This window comes from Lolium rigidum, chromosome 7 (assembly GCF_022539505.1).
Source record: "Lolium rigidum isolate FL_2022 chromosome 7, APGP_CSIRO_Lrig_0.1, whole genome shotgun sequence".
NCBI lineage: Eukaryota > Viridiplantae > Streptophyta > Magnoliopsida > Poales > Poaceae > Lolium > Lolium rigidum.
In genome coordinates, this window is record NC_061514.1 from 254,595,648 (window position 1) to 254,606,476 (window position 10,829).

The 10,829-nt window shown below is 39.4% G+C and overlaps 1 long non-coding RNA gene across 2 annotated transcripts; it reads right to left on the minus strand.

Annotated features, from left to right (window-relative positions):
* Window positions 1–3,793: 3,793 nt before the first annotated feature.
* Window positions 3,794–4,744, minus strand: LOC124678037. Of its 2 annotated transcripts, none has more exons than XR_006994310.1 (2): window positions 4,480–4,744; window positions 3,794–4,289 (listed from the first exon to the last, which is right to left on the minus strand). It is a non-coding gene; the product is annotated as an uncharacterized LOC124678037 (long non-coding RNA). The 2 variants fall into 2 exon arrangements; XR_006994309.1 differs by having other exon boundaries at window positions 3,794–4,292.
* Between the last annotated feature and the right edge of the window lie 6,085 nt (window positions 4,745–10,829).

The following is a 10,829-nucleotide window of genomic DNA, read 5'->3' on the forward strand; positions in this document are numbered from 1 at the left end:
TCCAGGGCAACCAAATTGTTCGCACTACACAGTGCCGACACGCGGTACCTTGACTTGCTGTCGTGGCTGCCGGCGTGCCCGCACGAGCTAGCGGAGGAGGAGGTCGAGGACCCGCTGGAGGACGACCCCGACTACGAGCCAATAGAGGATGATGTGTCACCGCTAACAGAGGAGGAGTCCATCGCGCGCGACATCGATCTCTCCATGAAGGAGGAGCTCGCGAAGTGGGATGGCCTCCACGAGGCCATCCAACTATCGCACAGGCCGCGGTGGCACCGCCTGCTCCAAAGCAGCCGCCTCCCCCTCCTCTGGTGGCGAATGTGTGGCCAGCACCGTAGGCCTTCATCGACCTCGGTGAAGTAGACTAGGACATGGAGGCAGCACCTCCTCAGCACCAAAATTATCTCTATGTTTTTATTTTTTATTTTGTAAGAAAAATGTGGACTTTTGGGTCCGGTATATGTAAAGTTTGTTTAAAAATTTCTTCACCTATTTATTTTTTTGTGGTAGCCACCATTGGATGCACTGCCACCCGCAAGTCCGCAAATGAACACGGGCCGCGAGCCTATTCGCGGGTCACCACAAACGGATCGATTTAGACACTTTTTGTGTCTAAATGCGGTGGCATGTTCGAAGTTCCCTAAGAAACTGTATGGGATCGAGTACCTAATACCGTTCGCGGCTTTAAAACAATCCAAGGCGCACCGTAATCGATATCGGATAAATCGCGCATTTTTTCTACATAGGTGGTTCATCTCATTCCATAGCACAGTTCATTTTTATGAGAATCTAGATACTTATCTCAATTCTTATCTAGATTATCGGACCTAATAACCTAACCTGAAGATTTGCGTCATTGTCGTGCTCACCAGCGGAGCCTAGAAGCCATCGGCTTGTTCACGGAAAGGTCTAGGAGGACTGATGTCTGCAAGGTCTCAGATCGCCTGTAGCTAGTTTTCAAAAGTAAGATTATCGAATCCACAGTGGAGCTGACCGGTAATGGTTTTATTGTCTCTCCTTACCTTCACTTAAAGGCACCTGCAAGTTGTCTTAAATCCAAATCAAATTAAATCAAAAGCAGCTGTTGTTGATAAGTTGTGAACAAAGTAACAAAGATTTAAAACTGAGTGGAGACGGTGCAATTGATGATAAACTAACTGAAACTCAATAGGGGTAAATTGTTCCCAGGAGTTGTTTATCTACCACTAAACCAGGCATGTTGATTAGGAGTATTGAATTGTTTTTGATGTGTGTGTGTGGCAAGACCCCTTATAAAGATGCTCCCAAAGCACTATTCCGCATCCCTGGTAACCACTACCTTTTTCCAGTCACATGTCGTCGGGATCCAGTAATTAAAGGTTTCCTCGTGACTATGGTCATAGGCTCTTGTCATTGTGATTCTTGTATACGGTCTCCCGCTGATTTCGGTGGAAGCGGTCCAATTTAAACTAAGCGTTCACTTGTTCTAGATTTTTTGCAAAATCATATTTAGGTTTACTAGATGTTGTTCTATCACAGCTACGATCTCGGTTTCACGCGGTTCCAAATAGGTGCCTCGCAGCGTCCATTTTTGTGAAATATCATATCTTTACCGAGTGTCCAGATTTGACATTAGGCAAATAGTCTTTGTCGAGTGCTATCCAAAAAACACAAGGCAAGGAGAATCTTTGCCGGATGCCAACTAAAAATACTATAGTCAAAAGATTGTGTTAACAGACACTCGGCAAAGAGTGACAGCTGTTAAGGTTGCCGTCAAGTGGTCACGTGTTGCATGTCTTTGCCGAGTGTCAAATTTCGAGTGACACTGGGCAAAGACAATCATTGCCTAGTGTCAAGTTCTGGCACTTTGTCGAGTGTATTTTTTTCTTTGCATGGTGTATTTTCTGCCTTTAGTGTATATGTGCTTTTTGCCAAGTGTATTTTATAAAACACTCGGCAAAGGTGGTCTTTGCTGAGTACCACAAAATTTGACGCTCGGCAAAGAAAAAAAAAAACTTAGCAAAGAAACGTTTTCCGGTAGTGAGCTAAATCTGGTAGTAGAGATTGAGTTGTGACGGGGAAACTGTAGCATTTCTTAATAGCCAGGCTGATTAAACTGGATAAGTACCGAAATAAAACCATATTAGCTACTTATATGTGGGAAAGACCAGTGTGCCAGCCATACATCCATCAATGGCCACAAATAAGAGTTTCAGAATTCTGAAGCCCAAACTGCAGATATCCTTTCTCTTATCAGCATTGTCATTCCAGATTCTTTACAGCCATGCAATCATGAGTTTTAAAGCAACTAGATGACCTGTTGCGCTATCGCGCAAATGACAGAATCAAGTTAGAATTTAAACTATAAATTTTAGCCTATTTTAGTATTAAGAATTTGCCCAAAATTTAACTGCTTTAATATCTTGCAGAGATCTATACAATCTATGAAAAGTGAACTTTACATTTCAATATACGTCACTATACTACATCCAATCATACATCACATGGTTTACAGGATTCTTTTTTTTTTTTTGAAAATTGCAAAAAACCTTTGCGCTTCATTTCGTTGCGCCCCGACGCAAGTCAAAAGCGAGACAATATTATAATTGTAAATTTTGGATTGAGATTTATTGACTTTATACCATGAGTCTCATGATTGGTCCCTGGTTAGCTACCCATAACATAAATTCCAACATAGATAGATAGAAATAGGTATAGGTTCATCTAAGACTAATATTGTCATAAGTATATTAGGAATGGTTGAAAGCTCTCTAATGATTTCGTGGAAATTTTCTAATCGCGTGCTTCCAGTTATAGCAGTCCATCACTCTGAATGGCATAATTTTTCCTTGCTCTGGATCCATTGTGGTTTCACAAAATGTTCATGTTGTATACATGATAATAATCGATGGAACACTGCTATTTTGCCAGTCGGTATAACGCTCATACTTCTTGATGTCGGTTGATGTTCCTAAATGGTAACCTTAAACATACCGAAAAAGCTAAATAGGTGTTCAAGCACTTTATAGGAGTATAAAATTATGGCACCAACACTTGAATTCTGATGTTAACCTTTCTTGGCAGTGTTTCATTTACGACACGAAAGACCCTCAACGAAGCAATCCAAGAGATAGTATGCGAAGAATCTATAGGTGTATGTAATTAGGTTGTCATAATTCTTACATGTAACAATGATCGTGGAAGACACGTTACATAAATAGTTTCTTGCCGTTTTTATTACGACTCATTCTACTTGGGATGTTTGTTTAATCTAGTATTTTTGTACTTCTATTTTAGACTCGAAGTAGGTTCACAGGATCGCTTCCACTCACAATTAACTAAGTGCTTAACTGGCATGTAACAGAGTGAGACTCCACAGGCAGCATAATTTCTCTTCAGTAAATTACAATCTGTCTCTCGAGTTCCACATACCAATCAATTTGTATTGTATCAGGTGGGCTGAAGCATGCCAGAGGCCTTGAGAAATCTCATGAAACATTGTACGAGTTTGCGTTGTTACAGGGAAGCATGCTTCTGATGATTCCCTTTTCTCTTCTTACAGTTCAGATTCCATGGCAAAAAAAAAGCACAAATACAAATTCTAATGATATTAGCATATTATTAGAACTCTGAAACCGACTGTATATCCAATACCATGTGCACCCCATACATGGGCAAGGTTCTACAAATAAATAAGCATGTTCTAGCAGCAGGGCACAGGTCCAAAATGTAAGCCTAAGACATGTATGATTTATCACAATTACTACAAAATACCAAAATAAGCAATACCACTATTGTAGAGGAGAAACTGATGGAAATCGAAGCATATCGACACAAAGTCTTCCTGGGCAATAATTCATGCCATCCATAGAAGTTGATAAAGTGCAGATGAAGTTCAACCCATATTCTGGGCATAGGACCTGGCTGAACGATGGTCACAAAGGATCTACTTATAAAAGCATGCTTATAGAGCAGCGTGCACTTACACAAAATAGCTTTCTACATAGCTATTTACACAGCTACACATCAGGTCGCTGCTGCAGCAGAGAATACAAGTCCAACGGCAGTTTATAGGCAGGTAGTAAAGGCATCACATCAGCTTGACAGCTTAGCAGAGAACCCACATGAAGTAGTAGCATGCGTCAAGGCGGTGAGCTCATCTCAACGATGTAGTAAGGAAGGCACGCTGAATACCAGCAGATGTTGAGGTAGCGAGCATTATTAAGATACTGATAAGCTCTTCACCTGGGCCTGTGAGCCAAGCCCGTAACAAGAACCATCCATGAAGATAAAGTTGTACAGAAAATGGCCTGCTAAACAGTAAAAAGAACAAAATATCATTATAATGTACTGGTATGATAGAGAAATGGCTGAAGTTACTATATCAGAAAACAAAAAGAGTCATGTTAAAGAAAGGAACGATATAGGAACAAAACTATTGCAAGACAACAGCAGTATGAGAGAGCAGAAACGTCTATACACAAAGTAATTAGGTTGTACCTTATGCATGCAGACCAGCCACTGCTTTGGTTTCTTGGCAGCAGTGCTGGTCCGAAGACAAATGGAGGTTGTAGCAGCATCCACTGCAGTTTCCACAGAAGGCTGAATAATCTTTTATGAGAAACAAGTTAAAGCAATGGACAACACAGAATCAAGAGTATGACAGAACTATAAAACAGGATAACTAAAATCTGGCAAATATTGGATTTTATTATGTACATCAGAGGCTGCTATTACTGACATATTAACTGTTATATTTCTGGACTGAAACTTTACAAAGCAAAGTAAATATTTTAGAGAAGGCAAATAAATTATATGTTTCATGCAACAATCAGCTTTGTTCTTCTCATGCAAGACAAACATGAACTCATCACATGATCAATGTCGTGATTTATATCTACCTAGAAACGAAGGATTGAGATAAATTAATTATGGTCAACCGCTAGGTCAGACCATATTGAATTAGCCTATAACAATCGAACTATTTCTGCAATACAGAGACAATGCACTGGAGCATTAAGCAAAGAAAAGGCGGTATCAGAATGGCATAACTGCACACATGTAAGTGTTATGGCCATAATTCAGGGACCATCAGCAATCTTCTAGGTAGCTGCAAAATTCAAAATTCAGACACATCAGACTAATTAACCAGACAAATATAAATTTGCAGTCCATGGCACGTGTAATTGTAGTCATAAGCATCAGACTAATTCAGACACATCAGACTAACAGGCTTCTATGCCATGTTGTGCTATTCTTAGTAGCCATAAGCTAACTTCACAAGTACATTTTTAGCAGGCACACATACATCTTAATAGATGACAAGGTCATATCAGTACATTTAGTTCCTTAATAGTTTCATAGTGGACAATTCTTTTTTCTGTCCTGGGCAATATGTTTTTGTGTTTGAGCCACTGTGACGCCTCTTATATCTCAAGCTATGCCTTCATACAATGAAATTTTGACTAATTCAACTTCTAATTGTATTTTTTGCAGAAGAGTATTGTAGCCTAGTTATTCCTGAAAAATATTTACAGTCCATGGCACGTCCAATTGTAAGCCCGAAGATGGATATTTGTGCTAACCGGTGAGAACTACAATCCAGCTTCCGCCCTCACTCGGTTGTTCCCTGCTACCACTTTCGTCGCTTGAAAATGGGCATAGCTTATTCGAGGACTTTCACCCTGCACAGTAACCCCGTCTCCCACTTTTCATAGCAGCCATACAGTCATGTATTTATATTTTCATTGCATTCACAGCTTATCTAAAACACTACAATCCCCACCTTATCTAAAGCACTACAGTCCCTGATTTTTTTTTTATCTCATATGACTTTAATTAACCAAAAGGATTCGAAAATGGCATGATATTCTACCCAACTAATGAAATAGCCATGAAGGGCTAAGGAACGGAGAGCATACACATCATTACCGAGAAAAACAGATCGATAAAAAGCTCCAATCACATGAGAATAGGAAGAAAAAGGATAGAGGGAAGCGAAAAAAATTATACCTTCCAATCAATGGACAAATTAAGCTTTTGGACAACCCTAGTCAACATAAAGATCAACGGAACAACAAATACGCAACCATAGTCGTGGTGCGGAATTAGATCGAGCTTCACGCTCCCGCAGAAACTCTACATCTCGGTGTAGCCACTGCTAAAAAAAAGAAAGCATTACAAAGCAAGCAAAACATCCAAAAGGAAAATAAATTGTCATGGTCAGCAGGTTAATCCATCTCTCTGGTTGCATTGTGGGACATAACATATACTATAACATAATTTGAGGTTATTAGAATTATTACTGCCAGATTCTCTTCAGCTCTTTAGGGGTGAAATACAGTAGCCTGGACCCAACATTCTTCTCATCACTGTGGGCTAATATACATTGCACCAATCGATGCAAACCAGGGAAGAATGTAGAGTATGATATAACAGTTAACAGTAAAGGTCTCGAAAAATATGGTAAATAACTTATAGATTAAGAAGAGAGTTAAATTAGCCTATGGTGCTCCCATTAACCGTTGATCAATTTTATTACAAATGCATGAGAACACTACTAACAGTGCATGCTTAGAAAGATCACACCAAAACAGATCCACCATCACACAAGCTATTCTAGCCTAATTAACAGTTGACCACCATGTACTGTTTTTCGTTTTTAAGTATTGGAAGAGACATTACTGAGAAAATAAAGAGCTATTACCTAAACTTATTATGTCCCAAAAGTTATGAATTCATTGATGGAATTATCTTCCAATAACTCCAGTGCACACTTCAAATATCTCAATCCCCTGGTCAGACCTCATCGGCATATAGCTCAATCCTGGGGAAGAAACACAATGACTGAAGCTATCTGAAAAAACTGCAGTAGCATGAAAATAGTTCAATATTAAACCTGTTAGTTGAAACTCGCTCTATACATGGACACCTACAAATTTAATCACGGAAGGTAGTGAGTACCCCGCTCTATACATGGAATCACCTACAAATGGTTGAAGCTAGCAGGTGCATGTCAAGGAAACATCTTCTGATTTAGTCTGGACTTGTTCCCGATGATAATGATACTCACACATGAAGCACATTGTAATACAGATTCATTGGAAAAGCATATGCCAAACGATTGATAACATTGAAAAAGCAGTTATTGCTAAGATTTCTTAGGCCTCAGTGTAGTTTAACTCTCTCTGATTTTGAAAAGAGCTTCAGAAAAACCAATGGTTGACAAAGTTGTTATGCATCGCTGCACAACTCACTGATTCCTATCCCAAGTCCAAAATATAAAAATGAAATTCAGCATTAGTTGCACACAAAAATAAATATATGCATATACTCTCATCAGCAGCTACCCATAGACACACCTGCAAGTTCATAGTTGATTGCCACTTCTCTAGCAACTTGCAAGTTCTTTGGAAGCTTTACTTGCTGCAACCACAAATAAATCAGGTGCATTGCAAGATAATATGAACTCAATCCCATGGCCTCAATCCCGCCGCACAGCCTCCTCCTCCTCCCGTTGAGGTGGGGACACCCGGCCTCCTTCCTCTAAGCCATACATTTCCAGCTCTGCAGCAGGCTAACACTTATGGTCAGATTCAAGGGGAACCATAAACTCAATTCATGTCATGTAGGTAGGAAATGAAAATCATGAACAAGGGGAGATGATTACCGACCTAGAAACGAATAAATCTAAAAAATAAGACCAGGACATTCACATGACCAAATTCAACCACCAGATCCCCAAGCATCTATGCGCCTTCTCGCTGTAACTCAACCACCAGATCCGCACATAGACAGATTAATTGTAATACAGTGGATTATCATCAATAGCACAAAATAATACCTCAAAATCCCTACATGATAGGCAACTGGAAGTTTCATTCTACATGTCCGCAGTAAGAAGCTATCCTAATAGTGCCAAAATAAATAGGCATAGAGAAACACAGTAAAGTCTCTAATAAGCATCTTCTAACCCACAGGACAACATATGGATTCAATGCACCTATTCTACCAAACTAACCAGCGGTGTGAAAAAAGTTTTCGTCAAACAGTGAGATTGGACGGTCGAAAAGCAACAAAGTGAAAGATCAAACCGTCAGCAAGGGGTGTCGCCGAACTAAATTAAATACAAAATTATAGATGGAAAATTCACCCTCCTCCAACACAACAGTTTTGACCAGTACTGGTCGCCTCCTTCCTCCAAATCACCTTCCCGAGACTCTTCTTTTTGCTCAGATCATGACAAAGCTGCAAAAACAGCAGCAAATCCTCTTAAACATCAACAATTTTATAATGATCTTACTAATGAGCTGAATAATAGTTACAATAATATTATTACGGCAGCGTTGGTAATTAGTGTTCACTGGAATCATTCAAGCGCTATCGCGCAAATGGCAGAATCAAGGCAGGGTTTAAACTATGAAATTTAGGTTTGTTTGTTGTGAGCAGGGAGACAAAAATGTTCAGTTTGAATCTTGGTTTATATACCTATATCATTACAGTCGATAATATTTTCAGTGAATGAATGACACAGCTACTCTACTAAATTTCCTTTTCCACTATTCCTCGTAGATCTGAAGTTATTTATACAAGCCTGGAAGCAGGGTTTTATGGGTTACACATGAACTTCTTTATAGCATAGATCTCCCCCTCTTTTAGCACATCTTGTAGGCTTCTGGAGGTATCTGACCATATACGTGGTTTCCCTGGGAAAAAGGAATTTTATATCATACCGAGAGCCAGGGGAAGGAAGGATTCTAACCATGGCATTCTGTCATATTAAAAAGGGAACAACATGTACTAACCTATTTACCAACAAGACTAAGTAAGTATGCCTAATGGGGCCTTTGACGGTCCCTCCATCCCTCCACGATAGCGCCACATGCAAGAAACAAGGGCATAGATAGTCCACTGCTTGCTCTATTCATGTATCTCAGAAAGCAAGATGTGATCCATCTGTAATAAGAAGAGACGGATGAGTAAACAAAAGGAAGGAATGGAGACAATAAAAAACAAAGTATGAGTAAACCCAAAAGGAAACCCAAGGCATCCAACAACCCTATGGAAAATAAGGGTACATTGAATCCAAACACCGGAAAAGACAAGCACGCATAAAATAAGTAGTAACTACAAATGGTCAAATATTTCTGATCCTGACAATGCCAGAATGATCTGGCAGCCTGCACATTACTCAATTGCTATCCAGAATTAATAACAGGAAGTGCATGTGAAAACAATAAGTACAGCCAGAACTACTCATATCTCAACTGACAAAAGGGACGAGTGCCGCTAATAAAATGGTATGTACTCCATCATGACATATGTAGCTCAAGCGTAGGCACTACATGTGAACCCAGGTGGCTTACAGAAACTGTGGCATGCCATCCACCTAAAAGGAAAAAAAATCGAAGAAACATAAAGCAAGTTAAGAATTGAGTAGAGATCGTAGAGGCACTCCCAGGATAAACTCCGAGTTGTGCATTGAGTTAAAATCAAGTCAAGCATTGAGTAGAAATCAAAATAGATAGGTATCTATGCAATTTATTTACCATGTCTAAACCATTGCATCGGTCCATGAAAAAAATGTATGCAGATTTAATGTGAATACTTTATCAGTTTAAGCTTGCTTAATGACAGGGACCAAAAAAGGCTGACCTGTTAGAGACCCAAACTGCTCGTTGAACAGGCTGAGCAGCGCAAGCATATGCTTGAATCCAGAATGAAATGCTGCAGGTTCAGATATGTATATCAAACTTCCAAAGACACTGTTATTAGCCAAGCATGCATTTTTGAACTTCCAAAATGTATTCTGCATAGAGCTATAGGTTCAAATAAGTATATCAAATTTCCAGAATACACTATTATTAGCCAACCATGCATGTTTAAACTTCCAAGATGTAGAGCTTACACAAAGAGGTAGTATATCATGTGACCACGAAAACAGTGGTAGACTCTTTAATTTTTTATTATCATTGGCATCAATTGCAAAAGGCTCCATTGACAGGCATAACAGATGTAATAATAAAGCCAATATTCACCCAAAAACCTACAATACTTCAGATATTATATACTCTCTATAACTGTTTCCCTCTTTTAGTGCAATGATACACAAGGATTTTGTGTATTCGCAAAAGAGGTATATGCAGGGTCACCCAAATAAACATGTAAGAAAATAATTCTTTCTTATCGGGTTCTAATCGACCAACAAACAGTCACCTTAGGAACCACGTGATTTACCCAGATACACGTCAGACGAGAACCACCCAACTATGATATCAAATAAAGGGAACCAATAATCATAGTGAAACAACAAGAAGAAGAAATATTTTTTATAAGTAACACGGAGCATATAACTTTTCCTTTGCATTGGCGAATCTCCCCACTCAAATAGAGTAGAAAACCTGGCCAAGCAGAGTTTAATCAGTTGGGAGCTTGTGGCCCAGGGAAAAAAAAGATTCAACAGATCATAGCAACAGGAGCGTGGCGCCTATAAATAAAATGTTGATGTGCTTCTATTCCCGTTCCCACCTCATTTCTTCATGCATGATCCATATCGCTGCTCTCCTTACTGTTACTCGAGCGCACAGCTGATGTCCTCCTCCCTTACCTACACAAACAACCCAACAAAAAAATTGATTAACACCCACTCAAAGCACCAATGAACCAAAAAAATATTTATCTGCATCAACGACAGAATACAACATTTACTTTACCCCGTTCAACTCCAAGATATTTAATTTAAGGAGGGGGAATTTCTTAGGAGGTTAGTACCTGCATGGTTGCCGTCTAGTGCTGCTTCTTCTCAGCTGGAGAAAAGAACGTTAAATAGTGAAATATTTAGACAGAACCAT